This window comes from Nicotiana attenuata, unplaced genomic scaffold (assembly GCF_001879085.1).
Source record: "Nicotiana attenuata strain UT unplaced genomic scaffold, NIATTr2, whole genome shotgun sequence".
NCBI classification, from domain to species: Eukaryota; Viridiplantae; Streptophyta; class Magnoliopsida; order Solanales; family Solanaceae; genus Nicotiana; species Nicotiana attenuata.
The window spans coordinates 166,034-186,221 of NW_017671757.1; the positions used below are offsets into that span (position 1 = coordinate 166,034).

Genomic DNA, 20,188 nt, shown 5'->3' on the forward strand with positions numbered 1-20,188 from the left:
AAAACTGCCTGCGCAGCTCCTCTCTGCGAGACTGCGGCACATACTTCTCCAAGAAGAGAACAGAGAACTCTTGCCACGTAAGTGGCGCTGCACCAACCGGCCTACGCCTCTCATAAGCCTCCCACCAAGTAAAGGCAACTCTAGTAAATTGAAAAGTAGTGAATGAGACCCCACTGGTCTATAGAATACATGTTATAAGGAGGATCCTCTAACACTTATCCAAGAAACCTTACGCATCCTCTCCCTCTGTACCGCTGAAAGATGGAGGCCGGAGTCTCCCAAACCTCTCCAATCTACGCTTCTCATCAGCAGGCATGACGGGGACCACATAATCCTGAGTAGCTGCAATCGGCTGGGCTAGTGGGGCCCCTGGTGTCTGGAGTCCCTGTACCACCAGCTCTGGTGTGCGGGTGGCGGGAGTCTGAGTACCTCCCCCGTCCTGGGAAGTAGTTGCTGCAATAGAAACAGAAACCGCCTGAGCAAGCCTGGTGCACATGGCAAAATCTAAGCTAAGGCCTCCTGAAGGCCTGGGATCACGATGGACACAACTGGTGCCTGAGCTGGTCCCCCTGGTGCATCTACCACTGGGACCTGATCCTGAACTGGGGCAACTGGTGGATCTGCGCGTGCTGCCCTAGATGCTGTTCGGGCTGCACCTCGACCCCTACCACGGCCTCTACCGCAACCTTGGCCTCTCGCGGCCCCAAGTGGTGGCATTGATGGCTGTCTGTCCTGCGCAGTAGCACGTGTCCTCACCATCTGTGAGAAAATAGAATAACAGAAGTTTAGTTACCAGTGTCAAAAGATTCGCACGATAAGAATTCAAGAGTGTGAAGTTTCCTAAGAGTTCTGCAGCCTCTCGAAGATAAGTAAAGACGTCTCTGTACCGATCCGCAAGACTCTACTAAATCCGCTCATGACTCGTGACACCTATGTGACCTAGGCTCTGATACCAACTTGTCATGATCCAAAATCAACCATCGTGATGGCGCCTATCGTGGAACTAGGTCAGCCCATAATAAACCCTTTTAAATTCATAACTAATCTCAAAGTGCGATACAAACTAGCCCAAAACCGGGGTTTCACTGAGTACATGAGCGTTTATTCAGAATACATTCCACTGCAGTGTCTAGAGAAATAACTGAAAATACAACTAATGATTAAGAAGGAGAGTCAAGGGTTGCAAACGTTGTGCAGCTACCTTGATAGTCTCCAAACGAGGTGCAGGGAGTAACGTGAGTACACCAACTCAGTAAGTAACGAGTCCACAATTTGGACTGAAAGGTAGTGACGAACTCAACCAGTACAGATAAAATAGAAATAATTGTGCAGAAACGTAGGCATGCTTTCAAATTAGATAACCGGCTCAAACAGTAAAGTAAAGCAGATCTGAATAGTATAAAGAATATAACTCTGCTATATCTACATGCCAATGCACATGCTGTATGTGATGCACCATGTTATCAGCCTCAAATGCTCACACTCTCAAATTCTCTACCACTCGGTACTGTATATGGCCCATACGGCCCAGGGAAGATCCATCCTGGAACATATACATCACTACTATACATCACCCAGTACCGAGGAAGGCCAATCCAGCCCTATGGAGAAGATCCATCTCCAAGTATCAAGTACTTCGGACAAGATCCATGTCCAGGGAAGATCCATCCCTCGGTAATATCAATCGCGCTCACTGGGGGGTGTGTTACAGACTCTGGAGGGGCTCCTACAGCCCAAGCGCTATCACAAATCAATATAGCCACTGCAGCGTGCAGCCCGATCCCATAACTGTCACTCATAATCAGGCTCCCGGCCTCACTCAGTCATCAATCTCCCCAGTCTCACCCACGGGCTCACAATGTTATGAAAACTAACCCAGAATAATGATATGATGTATCAACAAATAATTGAGACTGAGATATGATATAAAAATGCATGAACATGACCGAGTATGGAATATCAATGAAAATAGTGAGACAACAACAAGCCACTAGGGTCTCAACAGTACCGGCATAAAGCCTAAACATGATATCTAGCATGATTGATAGCTCAACTGCATTATCACATGATGAAAACATAGATATCAACAGGATAGAGTCATTATACGGTGCCATGGAATCACCCAGGACATAATTCTCACGGTGCACGCCCGCACGCCCGTCACTTGGCATGTGCATCAACACAATACCAATCACATAACACATAATTTGGGGTTTCGAACCCTCAGAACCAAGTTTTAAAGTGTTACTTACCTCAAACCAAGCAAATCTCTACTCTGCATGCCTTTGCCTCTCAAATCGGCTTCCAAACGTCCCGAATCTAGCCACAAGTAATACATTACAGTCAATATAGGCTAAAGGGATCAATTCCACAAGAAAACTACCAAATTAGAGCCAAAATCCGAAATCGACTCGAACCTGGCCCCCGGTCCCTCATCTCGAAATCCGAAAAAAGTCACGAAACCCGAAAGCCCATTCACTCACGAGATAACCATACTAAATTTATTAAAATCCGACATCATTTGCCCCTCTATAACCCCAAACTCCACTCTCCAATTCTCAAGCCCTAATCTCCCAAATTTCACCTCAACACCACACAATCTAGGTGGGAAAATCAATGGGGAAACAAGATTTATGATAAAAAACGAGTACAAGAAGCTTACCTCAGAATTCCCCTCGAAAATCCTCTCCAAAAGCGCCTAAGCCCGAGTCCAAAATGTTGAAAATGGTGAAAAATCTCGAAATCCCGTTTTTATATATTCTGCCCAGGCTTTCGCACCTGCGGCTCAATTTCCGCATCTGCGGAGCTGCATCTGCGAACTAAGCTCCGCTTTTGCGGAGAATAACTTAAACACGGCCTCCGCTTCTGCGATCAAGGGACCGTATCTGCGATCATCGCAGGTGTGGAAAACACATCGCACTTGCGCACCACACTCGCGCCTGCGTCCCAATGCCCGCTTCTGCGACCATCACAGGTGCGGGAAGTCCTTCGCACCTGGGGACTCTGCCCATCTCTTCACCAGTCACTTCTGCGATCCAAGCCATGCTTCTGCGAGGTCGCACCTGTGGTGCCCACTCCGCAGGTGCGGTTACCCCAGAAGCTGCAGCACTTCAGCTGCATTCTTCAACTCAAACTCAAGCCGTTAGCCACCCGAAATCACCCCGAGGCCGTCGGGACCTCAACCAAACATACCAACAAGTCCTGTAACCCGATACGAACTTAGTCGAATCCTAAAATCACCGCAATTAACATCAAAATCACGGATTACACTCGGATTCAAGCCTAAAGATCTTCTAAACTTCCAAATTCCACAAACGATGCCGAAACCTATCAAACCACGTCCAATTGCCTTCAAATTTTGCACACACATCATAAATGACACCAAGGACCTACTCCAATTCTCAAAATTCCAATCCGACCCCGATATCAAAATTTCCACTGCCGGTCAAATTTGTCAAAATTCGAACTTTCGTCAATTCAAGCCTAATTCTACTACGGACCTCCAAATCAAATTCCGGACGCGCTCCTAAGTCCAAAATTACCTAATTGAGCTAACGGAACCATCAAAAGTCAATCCGAGGTCGTTTACATATAAGTCAACATCCGGTCAACTTTTCCAACCTAAGCTTTCAATTAAGAGACGATGTATCTCAATTCAATCCAAAACCACTCCGGACCCGAACCAAATAACCCGGTATATCATAATATAGTTGTAGAACACAAAAGAAGGAGGAAATGGGAGAACCGGGCTATAACTCTAGAAACGACCCGCCGAGTCGTTACAATGGTCCCCTCTCTTTCTCCTATACCCACGTACCCCTTCTTCCATTACATTCCTTTTCTTTCTTTTAGCCAATAAAATATTACCACATCACTATTCTACAACAGTCGTCTCAACAACCTCACATCACACATTCACAATGGAGGGGGCGACTCTACAGATTTCAAGGGAAGACACTACATTTCGGGGATAAAAAATGGCTCATCTTCTCCATTTGGCAAAATTTCCTCCATCTACACATAGTTCCACCAAACTTTACCATATCTGGATCATTTCAGTTCTTTTCACTATGAACAGAGATCCATCACAGACTTTTAACATGGAAACTACCTAATTTCATCACCTTTATTCAACCAATGTTTGGACCACAAATTAACAAAAGCTCCTCCCGTGAACTTTCCTTGACTGCAACACCACCCTTTCTATTTTTTTAAAGCTCTACCACCACCGTCCTTTATCATTTTCTTTGTCAAAATTATCAGTGAATTAGAAATCATAAATGGGTTGAATATTAAGGATAAATTTCGGGCTAGATCTCTAGATTTGAACTCTAAAATAAGTTGTCGTTAGGGTGGGTATTGTTTGAGTGCTATGGTCTACGGTATCGGTCAAGATTTGAAATGCAATCGAGGTGCTATTGTCAGATTTGGTTTCTCGTTCATCTCTGAGTAACGTTGTTGCTGCATAAAGAGGTTCTTGCTTAATCAAAATATGGAGAAAATTTTGCTACACAAAAGGTCCAATTCTTTTCCTTTTTTTCTTGCAATTTTGTTTTCCCAAATTTGTCGTTTATTGAATGGTTTTGTAAAGTGTTCTCGTGGTTGATATTATCGATTGTGTGTTCTTAGTAGAGTAGTTACTATTATGGAATTACTGCTTCTTTAATTTAGAACATGGAAAATGTATTGGTTTTGAGTTCTTGGGTTCAGTTATTAAAATTGGAATTAAAATAGACATTATCTTGAAACGAGAATGGGATTTAGGCTTTAGACATAATTAAATGGACTTAAGTGTTGTTATATCAGTTCTTATTTTAGTTCTATCCTTATTTTGTCTGCTAGGAACATGCTTAGGCCGTCAACACTTAGGTAGGCAAATTTAGGACCTTTTTGTGTTATTCCAGGTTGGAGGTTGTCCTTTAATTTATTATTTTTTCGGGGGATGCCCTGAAGAATTTATAAATATTTTTATCAGGCGGATTCCCCGTAGTATATGTATTTAGAGGCCATGACGAACATCGTGGAGGAAGTATAGTATAGGTTAGCTTTGGATTTTAATTTTCATTTTTTATTTTTCTTTTATTAGGTGAGAAAAACCTCATGCCTCTTCTGTATTTATTTTCGCTTTTTGTGTGTTTCTACCTCAATCTGAGTATTTCTAAAAGCCAACTAGATCATGTACGCAGCCGTAGTTTTTACGAGACTTGAAAAATTCCTAACACCTTCTTCCCGAGCCAAATGAACCCACTTTCTCAGAATTTCTGGTGCAGACTATGTGTTAGAGTCAAGCGTGCTTCAAATGAACAAATCATTTCTAAAAACGGTGACCTGACACACCGAAATCAAATGTCAGGTGGCGACTCTGAAAAATCATTTGAACACAAATATTTTGTCACTTTTCAAATTGGAAACCCTTGAGCTTTAAAATCACTTTTTATCTTTTTAAAAGAGGGTTAGTGAGGTAAAAAAAAAAGGGGGTGTGACAGTACGTTCCTCATGCTATCTGAAAATGAAACGTCTTAATTATTGTTGAAAGATTTTGTTACACCCCATGTTTTCGTACGTGGAAGTACGCCATAAGTAAATTGATATAAGCTCGGAAATGAGATGTTACATCTCGCATTTTCGGACGTTAAATTTTTGTCGTAAGTTAATCGACGTAAGCTCGGGAATGATATTATTTTCAGATTATAAGTAATATGCTATTTCAAATAAGTGATAAGTAAATTCGTGAAGGTGAAAGGGTGAACGAATCGAAGGAAAAGAGTTCCGTCGAAGTTTGTCAATTTGGGATAAAATAGGGTCCGAGCTATAATACCCGGTATTTATGGACTTGTGTCATACAAGGTATCACATGACCATGGTAGTAAGATGTATAAAGTGTGTTAAAAGTGAATAATATTTTAAGTATTTTAAGTAATTTGATATAATTCTTAACTATATGGATATTTGTTTAATTGTGGATTTTTGGTGGAAGATTAACTATGTAATTAAAGAATTATGTATAAAAACCTAAAGGGCCCCAACGTGGCAGCCAAGAGCATTAGTTAAATATGTCTCTTAAGTCATAAAGTAATGTGACACCTTATGAGAAATTGGTGGCTTAGTCACCCCTCTAAAGTGGGACTCACCTAAAGGTTAAAGACAACCTTTCTAATTCACAATTGAATTACTCATCTTAAAATAGAATGCTTCAGCAAAGGTATTGTTGCAATAGCAACGTGATTGCCTCAAGCATTTCATACAAATGCGGTATGTTGGAGGAATTATCAAGAGAATCGATTCAGGTATGTTAAGGTTATCTCTTCTTTCTTTTTGGCATGATCCATACGGTACAAATGAAACGAGCAAATGCACAACTATCATAAACGACTCTATTCATAGAAGTACTAGAAGTGCCTATGTTCTTGAATCCTCATGTGTCGTATTTTTTGTATCATCTGTCCATGGGTCTCAGAAAATAAGTAGTGATAAAGTTTATTTCAAGATATTAATCAGAGGTATAATGGTCTTATGACGTTTCGAGAGATTTTATTGACGTACTTCTCATGCACTGCATTCATTTATACATGTACATTAACCCATGACCAGATGGCGTTATATACGCGTATTTATTTGTATATATTTATATATGGGATATGGGAAAAGGGTTATGGCGTTATATACGCACCACCATCTGATCAACTAGTATACGTTGATGATTTTGCCCATAGTGGCCGAGATAATATGATGGGATGTCCTCAGAGGCTTGATGATGTTATGAATGCATATACCTATGCATGGTATGAGATTTATACGCATATACATGACATTATAAAGATTAATGATTCACAGAGTTATTCACACTTACATGTTGAGTCTTTTACTCCATGTTTCTCTCATATTTATTATTTATTGATTTTCATTCCTTGAATACTCGATACATCATTTGTACTGGCGTCCCTTTTGCCTGGGGACGCTGCGTTTTATGCCCGCAGGTCCCAATTGACAGGTTGAGAGTCCTCCAAGTAAGCTATCAGCTCAGTGGAAGGTGTTGGTGCACTCCATTTGCTCTGGAGTTGCTTATTTGGTCAGTATGCATTGGACACGTATTGATTGGTATATCGGGGCCATGTCCCGGCCTTATGAAGTTTATGTACTCTTAGAGGCTTGTAGACATATGTCATGTATATGAAAGATAGTATGGCCTTGTCGGCCTATGTTCAGTGTACGAGTGATCATTTCGACCTTATAGGCTCGTACGTCATATGTATAAGTTTGTATTATGTGATGGGTCGTCCTATGTCGAGTGTTCCTTCATGTTTCATTCTAGTTATCTCACGGCAGCTTTTCCGTTTTATTTACCAATGATAGTATGATACGAAAGAGACATTACGTTGGTACTCGGGAGTAAGGTACCGGGTGCCCATCGCGGCTCATCGGTTTGGGTCGTGACAGATTTTTGGGGAAAAATTATAATTTTCAGACTTACTCGTATCTTTGGCGATTTGGTTAAAAGAACTGAGTTTTATTGATATCTATGAAAAACATGCCTATTTTCCCGTAAGTGTGAACGAGTTGAGCATTGTACGCCTCTGAATTATTTCTTGTACCTTTTTTTTTTATGTTGTTATGAACTGTTGCTGGTTATTGGAGTTGGGCACTAACCCTTGTACCAGCTTGTCACTACTTTCAACCTAAGGTTAGGTTTGTTAGTTATTGAGTACATGAGGTCGGTTGTACTCATACTACACTTCTGCACCTTGCGTGCACATGTTGGATGCTGAAGTTGCTGCGTACGCGGGAGTTGGATCTGAAGATGTACCTGTATTCCAGTTATGGTTATCACTTGTCCTTGGTAGCATTAGATTCGAATTCTGTTCATTGACATTTCAACAGATGTTGTAATTATTTTAGTTCAGTCTTGTAAAAATCTAAATCTTAGAAGCTCATGATTTGTACTACCAGTCATTGGGAAATTCTTGTATAAAAGCAGTTGTATTACCATTTCTTCTCTTAATCAATCTCATTAAATTGAATACTCCCTCCATTTCAAATTAGATGAGATACTTTTCTTTTTAGTCTGTTCCAAAATAAATGACATATTTCTAAATTTGAAAATAATTCAACTTTAAACTCTTCATTTTGCCCATTTTACCCTTAATGAGAAGCTTTTATAACCACACAATGTCATGGCCCTACAAAACTTTTACCCATTAAACTTTTAAGACCACAAGTTTAAAAGTCTTCTTCTTTTTTCTTAAACTCCGTGCTAAGTCAAACTACCTTATCTAAATTGAAACGGAGTGAGTAGTTTTTAATTGGCTTACTTAACGGATTGGGTTATGCGCCATCACGACTGGTTAGATATTTCTAAATTTGAAAATAATTCAACTTTAAACTCTTCATTTTGCCTATTTTACCCTTAATGAGAAGCTTTTATAACCACACAATGTCATGGCCCCACAAAACTTTTAACCATTAAACTTTTAAGATCACAAGTTTAAAAGTCTTCTTCTTTTTTCTTAAACTCCGTGCCGAGTCAAACTACCTTATCTAAATTGAAACAGAGTGAGTAGTTTTTAATTGGCTTACTTAACGGATTGGGTTATGCGCCATCACGACTGGTTAGATTTTGGGTGATGACAGTAAACTGCGTATATTTCCACGTGCATTTGGGAGCAATAATGCCCGTATTCTTGATTGTTTCCATTTATAAGCCGTTTCACATTTCAGATTTTATTGGTTGTTTCTTTTCAGCCTCCAATGGTAGTAATAGTCTTACACACCCTTTTCATGTTCTTTAAGCACTCTATAAAAGTGCATAACAAAGTATTTATGGGGTAACGTGCGTGTTTGGCCTTCTTTTATTACCTTTGATTTTTCTTGTACGTCCATCTTTTGCTGGTGTAACTTATAAGGCTCTAATTATTTTTTCACTAGATGTATGGATGAGTATATCTATAACTACCATAGACAAAAGGCCATTCACTTGGTCAAAATAACTGATTATCTACTTCTGTATCTCCTCATTTTTGTAATGTGGCGACTATGCAACGCCAAGCTCCCTGTAGTACTTGTCTTTTGAATAACAATGGACATAATACTGGCCAAAGCAGTCAGTAGTTTAGCTAACTCTGTAGGAACTACTTTTCTATGTAATTGTTTACCCGTAAAACGATACAGTTGAATTTGTAGCGTGATTTATAAAACAAGCGAATCAATTTGATCCCAAAATGATAAATAAATTAAATAAAGAGAAAGAATTGAAATCGAGATAAGATAGCAAATAGGATGGTTTCAGGAGTAGAGCTTCCGAAGGCAGTAATAAGAATATCGATGGACAAGAAATAAAGTGTTATTGAGCTTAGAATAATGTGTAGCATAAGTTTTATGTCGGAAAATTTCCCTTTTACAATGGTTGTTGAAGTCACTATTTATAGCTACACCTAGGGAACGAAGTCCTAGGGTTAAGCCCCTCTTAAATAACAATTATGGGGGTCATTGATGAATGTGTAACGACAGGCTATGAACTATGTATTTAATAGTGAAGAATATTTTTCATTGAATGTCATCGGGTGACAAACATTCGTTTGTCTTTATAAGCAATATTGTCTTTGGGATTTTTCCGGTGCTAACCGAAGCTGTTGCCCCCGGTCTTGGTTTTCATTTTCCTTGCTTTTTGTCTGTATCCAGTTCCACGTGTCGCTTTATTATTCGAGTATTTAATACGAACCGATTTTACCCTATACAGATAGTCCCACCGGCTTCTTTGTGTCTTCGGGAAGTTGGTGAAGATATCTTTCTTGGCGAGAATTTTCTGATCCCTTCTGAAAAGTTTCTGACGCTTGATTAGACGCACGTCTCTCCGCATTTAATACCCCGGACACGCGTCACTACACGATTTAGCAATACTTTCGCCAGTTCTCGAGGTAATCATAGCCACGATTTTAGCCGCATATTCCTTTACTTATACGCCTCATTCTTCTTCTTTCATACTTCATAGGTTTTCAAACTTTCTCAACTTCTTTGCATTCAACTCTTTCTTGCTTTCACTATTCTTTAATCTTCTTTTTCAGAGAACTATTATTACCTTCTACTGACCATGTCCCCTCCTCCAAGAACTCAAGTTTTCTAAAAAAAAAAACAAAGAAAGCATCGATGATGCTACCCCTCCTGCGATGAGCACCATCATTCCCAGAAGGCTCAGTACAAATAAGGATTTCAAAGAGAAGTTTCCTTCTACAAGCTCTCGTACGTAAGATATTGGCGTGTACCCTTCTTCTATCCGTCCTTCTAGCATTCCTGTTGTGAAGGAGGATTGTGGTTGCCATGATCTGAACATCATCGCTCCGAATCTGGTGAAGCGATTAATCTTCCCCAAGAAGGGTTTTACGTACGTTTTACACGTACCCCTTCACTTTGGGCCCATTCTCATTGAGGAGGGGATTTGACCTTGTATCCTTGGAGTTCTGCCACCGGTATCAAGTCTGCTTGGCACAAGTGAGCCCCTCTGTGTGGCGGACGGTAGCCTGTCTACGGAGCCTATGCCAGAAGACGGGCAAAGAGCTCTACTTGGCTCGCATGATGAACCTCTACTCCCCCAAGATTTTCCGTAGGGGAGTAATACACTTTAGCAAACATGGTCACCATGCTTTGCTCACCAACGTGGCTGATGACAACGACCGTGGATGGTTGGAGCGGTTCGTTGCCGTTGTCACCAGGGATACCCGGCCATAACTCCATCTTTCCCTGAGTTATGGACTCATACACATAAGTTCAACGTCTGTATTTTCTCCAATAAAAGGTTGTTTCATGATGTTACTGATTCTTCTTTTTTCATTATTTCAGCAACTCGATTGGTACCACCAAAGGTTCAAGGCTTGGACCGGTGGGTTTAGATGATTCTAGATATTACCACGCCTGAAACCCGTCGGTGAAAAGAATTGGCCCTCAAATACGGGTGTACGGACAAAAATTATGGTAAGTTGATTCGCGAATTTAATCTTCTCTTTATCTCATTTTGTGTATAAGAAAATTGGTTAACTTTCTTTTTCGTTGAATTCTGGTCTTCCACAGGGCTCTTTTACCATCCTCGAGGAGGATATTTTGGCTGATCCCGCAGAGGCTATGAGGTTACAGAAGGAGGTCTTCACCCGAACAGGCGATATCGGATCCATATCAGGTGCAGGTGCTTTCTCTCGATGTTCCCGGCCGGAGAACAAGCAACCAAAAAGACGGCATTCCTCCTCGGCCGAGGGCAAAAATAAAAAGGTGAAGAACGCCGTGCCCGAGCTAGCCGCAGCCATTGTAGTGATTGATGATGATGGGGAAGCCAGTAATGAAGAGGCTTCCCTACAGAGGCGACAATGATCTTCATCATCTAAACAAAATGCTCAATCTGAAGATCTTATAACACCAACCGAGGATGATGTCCAAGCACTCTAGGGAGAGTATGATATAGTGAAGAATGCCAATTCTCGCTTTTGAGCCCCAGTTCCTACTCCTAGTACTATGGGGCTAAGTATGGGGTCTTTTCCATCTTCGATTGATGAGCAACCTACAACCAGCACTGCCTTTGCTACAGCTGCTTCTAATCCCACAACACCATCAGCTTCGTTTCCTTCCACGCTGGTCGTACCTTCGTCATCAACAACTGCTACATTACCCCTACTATCCGTAGACACCCGAGAGGAGGATGTCCCCCCTCCCTAGTCCCTAGACCATGGGAATTTGGGGCACAACTACTCGCCCCTCTCTACAGATCCCTAGAGGAGGAGGAGTATCTCCCTTTCGCTCTCTACTGAGTGCCACCTACTATCTTAGCCAGTGGAACTTGCCAATTACCTAAAGTCGCCGGCTTCAAAGAAAGATAAGAAGAAAATACTCTCTCTTTCGGGGGAGTGTATGATAAATAATACCATTCACAATGCAGCAATGACATGATATTTGTTCCATCTGTTGTCCCAGCCGGTGGAGGCTCGATTGCAGCAGAGCGAGTAAGAACTGATGGCACTCAGCCAAGAAGCCTCCCAGTTAAGTACACAAGAAGAAGCCAAGGCTAAAAGGTCTGAGGTCCAAAATGTTGTACTTGCTGTTGTCGAGTGCGAGGCTGCCTCTACTAAGAAATTGAATAATTTGGAGGCAGCTTTGAACTTCAAAGCTAAAGAGGTTGTTATTGCTGAGGAGAAGCGTGCCCAGATGGAGAAGTATAAGAAGGTCATGGAACACAGTAAATTTCATAACTCCACTCTCCGTGACCTTGATCTCAGCCTTAGGGTCACGAGGTCCGAGCGGGATAGCCTTTCGATCGAGGTTGATCGGCTCAAATCAGAGCTCTAGCGCCGAGCGATTTCCCTCACTGTTGAGAAAACATATTCTATGTATAGCATGAGGAGAAAAAACTTGGAAGAGGCCAAAGCGGGCGTCATTGACTTTGATACCGAGATCGCCAAGGCCCGAGAGCTAGAGTAAACTGCCCGAAGGTGCCTCCCGACTTGACCCGATGCAACTGACTCTTCTGGTTTTGATTCTGAGTTCTCGAGAACTAAGAAGGAACTAGAAGAGGATAATGATGCAGGTCAAGATCCCGAGCCGGCAGAAGATCCGCTTACTTCTCCTGGGGGCGTAGATACTTCTCTTCCCCCGAATTTTGGGGATAAAGTAGTTTTTTTTTTTGCCTTTTCTTTTGTTGTTTTCTTGTTACACTCTTGTACTTGTGCTGTTTGGCACGTTTGTTATATAAAAGTGCTTTTTGTTTAAGCATTATCCAAAATTTACTTTTTTGCGTCGAATTATGCAAGTCTTCGGGTGTATTTTCCTCCCATAGCATTTGGGTTCCGAGAATAAATTCTTCCAGAACCAACCCTTTATTATGAGGATTTTATAAGAGAGGGCCCTCTTGTGTTTAGGGTGCTCTTGAAGAGGACGTCTCTTATTCATTCCGGCACTAGCATTTAAAGTACTTGATTAACTTTAGATGATAAAATTAATTCATCGTTTGGACAAGAAACAAGATAAAAATAAAAGGACTTTATTTTATTCCTTCTATCTTCAAAAGTACATAAGCATTCATTTTTCTGAAAAGAAATGCCATTACTTGTGGCTAATTTGTACAACTTGTTTCTACGGGACTAGCCGCGCAGTCCCCGACCCTGATGATATATTCTTGTTCCCTGATCTTGTAGTCCCGAATTTTATGGAAATCAGGTTGCTGTATTCTCATATCATTACCCCAGTGTTCGAATGTGAAGAATGCGAATTGGAACACTGGAAGTCTTTCACCTTTGAAGATTCCTCTAGTGAATGGTTGGATAATCTTTAGTCCGATAGAAAGCTTCATCCCCCGTTAGGAACTTTGCTACCGAGCTAAAGATTATCTAACCAACCCCTAGAGGCTTGTGGTGACGGGGCACTCGTGAACGATCGGGTAGCTTTTGGTCTGATAGCAAGCTTTGTTTCCCATTAAGAACTTTGCTATTGAGCCAAAAACAGTCTAATCATCCCGTAGTGGTTTGTTGTTTCCATACTTTGTTGTTTAAAGGTCTTATTTTTTATGTTGGCGCTTCCTTCGTAGTATGCTTTTTTCGTTGCTGCCTCGTTAATAACCTTGCCAGAAAAATTCAATTGGAATAAAAACTGGACGAAAAAAAAAGAGGGCAGCACATACTTTTAGTACAGGCGGTGCTCATCGGCAATAGTACCTTTTAAGGTGTGCCACATTCCAGTTTCTCGGCAATTTTACTCCGTCTTGATTTTTTAGTTTATATGATCCTTTCCGGTAAAAGCTGGCACCCGGTAGGGGCCTTCCCACGTCAGATCGAGCTTCCCTCCATTGAGCTCTCGGGTGTTTTGAGTCACTTTTCTTAAAACCAAGTCTCACACTCTGAAGTAACGGAGGTTGGCTCTTCGATTCTAGTATCTTTCCATTCTTTGTTTCTGGGCCATCATCCTTATATGCGCTAAGTCCCTGCGTTCATCAAGAAGCTCCAATCTAACTAGCAACCCCTCGTTGTTTTCTTCCTAACCCGCCGGGAAGTATGTCATGGTAGGTTCTCCCACTTCCACTGGGATCAGAGCTTCTGCTCCGTATACGAGAGAGAAATTTGTCTCTCCCGTGCTAGACTTGGTCGTCGTTCGGTATGCCCATAGCACTCCGAGTAACTTTTGGGGCCATTTGCCTTAGGCTGCTTCCAATCTCTTTTTGAGATTCTGAATAATCACCTTATTTTTCGATTCTTCTTGGCCATTTGCGCTCGGGTGGATGGAGAATATGTGATTCTTTTGATTTTCCAATCATCAAGAAATTTTGTAACCTTTGGGCCTATAAATTGTGGCTCGTTTTCCCAAGCTATTTCCTTTGGTATTCTGAACCTACAAATTATGTTCTCCCACAAGAAATCGACCACTTCGCGCTCGCCGATTTTCTGGTAAGGACCTGCTTCAACCCACTTAGAAAAGTAATCAGTTAAAATCAAAAGAAATTTTACCTTACCGGGAGCCGGCGGCAGCGGACCTACTATGTCCATCCCCCATTTCATGAATGGCCAGGGTGACAATATCGAATGCAATAGCTATGCTAGTTGACGAACCAACGGCGTGTGGCGTTGACACTTTTATTTCCGTGGACGGGCCCAGCTTATCTAGTGCGTCTCCTTCTGCGTATTCTTCTCTCGGGATATGGGTGATCGACCACTCCCTGAATCGTGCGAGCAAAGTCTGGACTTTCACTACATATTGTTACATGCGTTCCTCTTTGGTGTCAAAGATCCCGTATACCTGATTTACTACCATTTGGGAATCGCATTTGATTTCAATGACCTTAGAGTCTAGTCCCCGGGCCAGTTCAAGTCCTTCATCTTCGCGGACTAAAATAACACTTACTGCAACCTCCGAGATCGCCTAAGCAAATTAGAACCTATTTGCCTTCCTCCGGTTTTGATAGTAACGAAGGGCTCGATAAATACCTTTTCAAATCTTTCAAGGCCTGCGGGCATTCCGGAGTCCATTCGAAGTTGTTCTTCTTTTTCAGAAGTGAGAAGAAGTGATGATATTTTTCTAAAGATTGGGAAATGAACCTGCTCAAAGTGGCCACTCTTCCAGTTAACCTCAGAACCTCTTTCACATTTGATAGTCGGTCGGTAATGTCCTCGATGGCTTTAATTTTATCGTATTGACTTCATCCCCCTTTGTGACACCAGAAAACCCAAGAACTTACCGGAGCTGACTCCGAGTGCACACTTTTCGGGGTTAAGCTTCATGTTGTGCTTCCTTAAGATGTCAAAGGTTTCTTGGAGGTGCTTTAGAAGATCACCTGTATTCAAAGACTTAACCAGCATATCATCTATGTAAATTTCCATTGTTTTCCCTATTTGCTTTTTGAACATTTTGTTCACAAGCCTCTGGTAAGTGTCTTTGGCATTCTTAAGCCTAAAAGGCATCACATTGTAGCAATATATGCCAAAGTTCGTTATGAACAAAGACTTTCCCTAATCTTCCAGGTTCATTTTGATTTGGTTATACCCGGAATAGGCATCGAGGAAACTCATCAACTCGTGCCCGGCCGTCGCATCAATCAATTGATCAATGTTTGGAAACGAGAATAAGTCTATTGGGAACACCTTGTTCAGATCCTTATAATCTACACATATACGCAATTTATTATTCTTTTTTGGAACTAATACTACATTAGCTAGCCAGTCGGGATACTTTACCTCCAGGATTGGACCGATATCAAGCAATCGGGTTACCTCTTCTTTGACAAACCTTTTTATGACCTCGGCAATGGGGCGTTTCTTCTGCCTTACCGGAGGGATATTGGGGTCCAGACTTAGCTTGTGCACATCCACTTCTAGCTTCACATGTCATATCCGTATGATACTATGCAAAACAACCAATATTAAATTTAAGAAATTCTATAAATCATGACTTGAGCTCGGGGTTTAATCCTATCCCCAAGTAGAACTTCCTCTCTAAGAAGTTCTCGAATAATACGAATTGTTCGAGCTCTTCCGCTGTGGATTTGGTTGCGTCCATTTCTTCTTGCACCTGGAAATACCTTGGTACCTGATAAGATTCTAACAGCTCCTCCCCTTTGCCGATTTCGTTTGACTCAGGAGCAGGCATCGGTTCCTATAATTTCTATGCTACATGCTCCTTTACTTTACTACTGGAAACCGAGATCGCGTTCATCTCCCTTGTCGCCGGTTGATGTCCTCTTATTTGTTTAATTCTCTGGAGTTGGGAATTTCAAAAGTTGATGGTATGATGATGGCACAACCTTCATCTTGTGTAGCCATGGCCTTCCAAGAATAATGTTGTAGCTCATGTCGTCATCTACTACTTCAAACAAGGTTGCCTTCATGACCCTTTCGGCATTTATAGGTAGCAGGATCTCCCTTAGGGTTGTGACACTTGCTAAGTTGAACCCGACGAGGACCTTTGTGGCCGGAATGATGCTTCCGGCTAGCTTGGCTTGTTCCAGCACTCTCCATTAGATAATATTGACTGAACTCCCTGGGTCCACCAAAACACGTTTAATTTTAAAATCTAAAATATTAAGAGAAATTACAAGGGAATCGTTATGCGGTAGTTGGAGTCCATCGGCGTCCTCCTCCGTGAAGGTGATATCGTCCTCGACGACTTTCCTGAGTCTTTTGCTATATGTCATCGATACCTTTGTCTTTTTTGCTGCTGAAAAGGTTACACCATTAATCTTGTTCCCCCCGAAAATCATGTTGATCGTTAGATGAGGAGGATCTTCTCTTGTATTCGAGGGTTCCGCGTTATCCCGGTTATGGCCGTGGTTATTTTTAGCCCGGTCGCTTAGTAACTCTCTGAGATGGACATTTTTCAACAATGTCGCCACTTTCTCGCGCAGATGTTGGCAGTCTCTAGTCTGGTGGCTGTTAGTCCCATGATACTCACACCAAAGATTAGGATCCCTCTAACTAGGATCGGATCTCATCGGCCTCGGAAACCGTGCTTCCTTGATGTTCCTCATGGTCGATACCAATTCCACCACGCTGATATTAAAATTATATTCAGACAATTTGGGGTAGGCGGAATCCCGGGAGCCTGATATCTCTTTGTCCTGCAACGATATGTTATTCCGGCGACGGTCAACTCTCCTATCGGTAGCGAACCTATCCGCCGATCAAAAACCTCTGCCGCGTCCTTCAGACCTTTCTTAGAGAAAAAATGGCCTTTAGAAGACCGCCGATCTATGTCGAAATCATTCTTCAACTTTTCCTTATTCGTTTCTCGATCCTGACCCTTAGTTGATACTGGGAAATCGAGCTGGTCATCCTCTATTCTTATCTTTGATTCGTATCGGTGGTGGACATCTGTCCATGTTGTTTCCTGGAACTCGAGAAGGCTTTCTATCAGTTTTTGGGAAGTATTAGAGCTCCTCGGGTTCAGCCCCTTGGTGAATGCTTCAGCCGCTCATTCATCTGGCCCGACCAGTAGCAACATCCTTTCCTTCTGAAATCTAGTCACGAACTCTTGTAGCAATTTGGACTCTTCTTGCGCAATTTTGAATATATTGGCCTTTCGGGCCTGCACCTTCCTGGCCCTGGCATAGGCCTTGATAAATGAATCCGCGAGCATCTCCAACAAATCTATTAAATGCTCGGGTAGAAGTGAATGCCAGGTCGGGGCCCCCTTCGTGAGGGTCTCCCTAAACTTCTATAGCAAGACTGACTTAATCTCATGCAAAACTAAGTCGTTTCCTTTCACCGCCGTTGTGTAAGTGGTGACGTGCTCCTGAGGATCCAAAATGTCATCATATTTTGGCACGTCTGGCATTTTGAACCACTTCGGGATTAACTCTGCTGCCGCGCTCCGTTTGAACGGCAACTGGGTGTATTGTACCTGGGATTTTGTCCATTCGAGTGGTTATTTCCCTCATAAACCACATGAGTTTGATTTTAAAGGGATCATTCCCATTATTGTTACCATATCCCTTGCCGTTCCCCCTGCCCCTGTCAAAGCCGGCCTCACCCCTAGGGGTATTGTTATCAAACCTTTGTGTTGTTTCGGAGCACCGGGAGGAACTTGACCTCTTCCATTCGCGTTGTTGGAAGCACCCGACAACGCTTGCCTCAACTCTATCAGGCCTGATCTTGTCGCGAGAGATGGCCCATAATAGCCTTTTGTTGCTCCCTCAGGATTCTCACCATCTCCGCAACGTGCTCGTCTTCTGCATCATCACGAGTTGCCTCCCGAATGTGTCGTGGATATTGCCTGGCATGGACTGGCATGACTGCATCCTCCTCGTCGCGAGTATCACTGATCGAATCTTCGTGTTGAGGCGAATTTCCTTGGGCCTCAACGTTGTGTATGATTTTGACATCCTTATCTGCCTTTTTTGCGATTTTTCGCTAAGAAACAAAGAATTGAATTGATTAGTGATAGATTCAAGGATCAACCCAATTACGCAACTGTCTAAGCCCTATGGCGGGCGCCAAACTGTTTACCTGTAAAACGGTACGGTTGAATTTGTAACTTGGTTTATGGACAAGCGAATCGATTTGATCCCAAAATGATAAATAAATTAAATAAAAAGCAAGACTTAGCATTGAAATCGAGATAAGACCACAAATAGCTTGGTTTCGGGGACAGAGCTTCCGAAGGCAGTAGTACGAATATCAATAGACAAGAAATAAAGTGTTATTGAGCTTAGAATAATGTGTAGCATAAGTGTTTTGTCAGAAAATGTCCCCTTTACAATGGTTATTGAAGTCACTATTTATAATTGCACCTGGGGAACAAGGTCTTAGGATTAAGTCCCACATAAATAATAATTATGGCGACCATTGATGAATGTGTAAAGGCAGGCTATGAATGCCAAAATTCTCTATATCGGAGTATGTATTTAATACTGAAGAATATTCTTCATTGAATGTGATCGGGTGACAAACATTCGTTTGTCTTTACTAGCAATATTGTCTTCGGGGTTTTCCCGGTGCCAACCGAAGCTGCTGCCCTCGGTCTTGGTTCCACTTGCCTCGCTTTCGTCTGTCTCCAGTTTTACGTGTCGCTCTATTATTCGAATATTAATACAAATCGATTTTACCCTATGGCGCATCACTCACGTTCAGGTAAACCTACGTGTAATCTTGTTGGTTTTTAGTTAAACAAAAATATAACTAGACGTAGACAGTTTTTTCGACAATCTTAGTTTGAGCTTGTAATTTTATCCTTCAACATGGTGTTATCATAATACGCATATACCTATTATTTATTCTTATGTCTTTCTGTTTGTTAAATCTTTTTTGGTTATTGAAAAGTAAACTTGGAAGTTAAATTATTCATATAGTACTAGAACATCAAACTATCACGCAATTGTCTTGTTATATTCCGTAATACTAATATATTATACAATTCAGCTAATATTATTCTGTTTAATTCACAGATAAAAGGACTTCATATTTTGAGACAAAAGGTATATGTATATATATGAATTAAATTTTATATAGTCAGTAATTATTAATTATCTCGATTACACATAATTATTACATTGTAGGTGCACACCATGAAATTGACAATGATATACTAGCCATCATAAGAAACTCATGTGTTAATCGAATTTGCATACAACTTCTACAAAATAGTATTTTTATTCGACAATCAGTTGCGGATGCAGGATTTTCGCTAAGGGGGTTCAAAAAAGAAAAAACGTTAAAAGAGACTGTGGCCCGCGAGATTTGAACCAACAATTTAATAACGATTTTGGACCCTCTTGACCACTGAGCTATGCTTTTGGGCTATGTTAAGGGTGTAAAGAATAGCAGAAGAAGAGTATTATTTGGAAACCTTCTGCTAGCCCAAGATCATTAAATAAGATTGGAGGATTCAACTAAAGAAGAGGAAGCTTGAAAAGAGAAGAGAGATTTTTGAAAGGAGAACTTTGTTATTGAAGAAGACTTTCTTGAATTTGGCTTGGTTACAAATGAACAAGACACCCCCTATTTATACTAGCCTATGGATGATTCTAGATATGATTCTAGATAATGTACAAAGAAGATTCTAGCAACCTTATCTTCTAACAACACTCTAGAATATCTAGACATGCCTCATCTTCCCACAACATTCTAGAACATCTAGATATGTCTACTAGATAAATATCAAGGATACTATACTAGGACATTCTAGAGTATTCTATATTTTTCCAAAAAATCAACTTTATTTTTTTTCACACTCCCCC

At 41.4% G+C, this 20,188-nt stretch overlaps 1 long non-coding RNA gene across 1 annotated transcript; it reads left to right on the forward strand.

The window, feature by feature from the left end:
* The first annotated feature begins 3,864 nt into the window (after positions 1–3,864).
* On the forward strand, positions 3,865–7,343 carry LOC109210048. Its single transcript, XR_002065478.1, has 2 exons — positions 3,865–4,518; positions 6,978–7,343. It is a non-coding gene; the product is annotated as an uncharacterized LOC109210048 (long non-coding RNA).
* Positions 7,344–20,188: the final 12,845 nt, after the last annotated feature.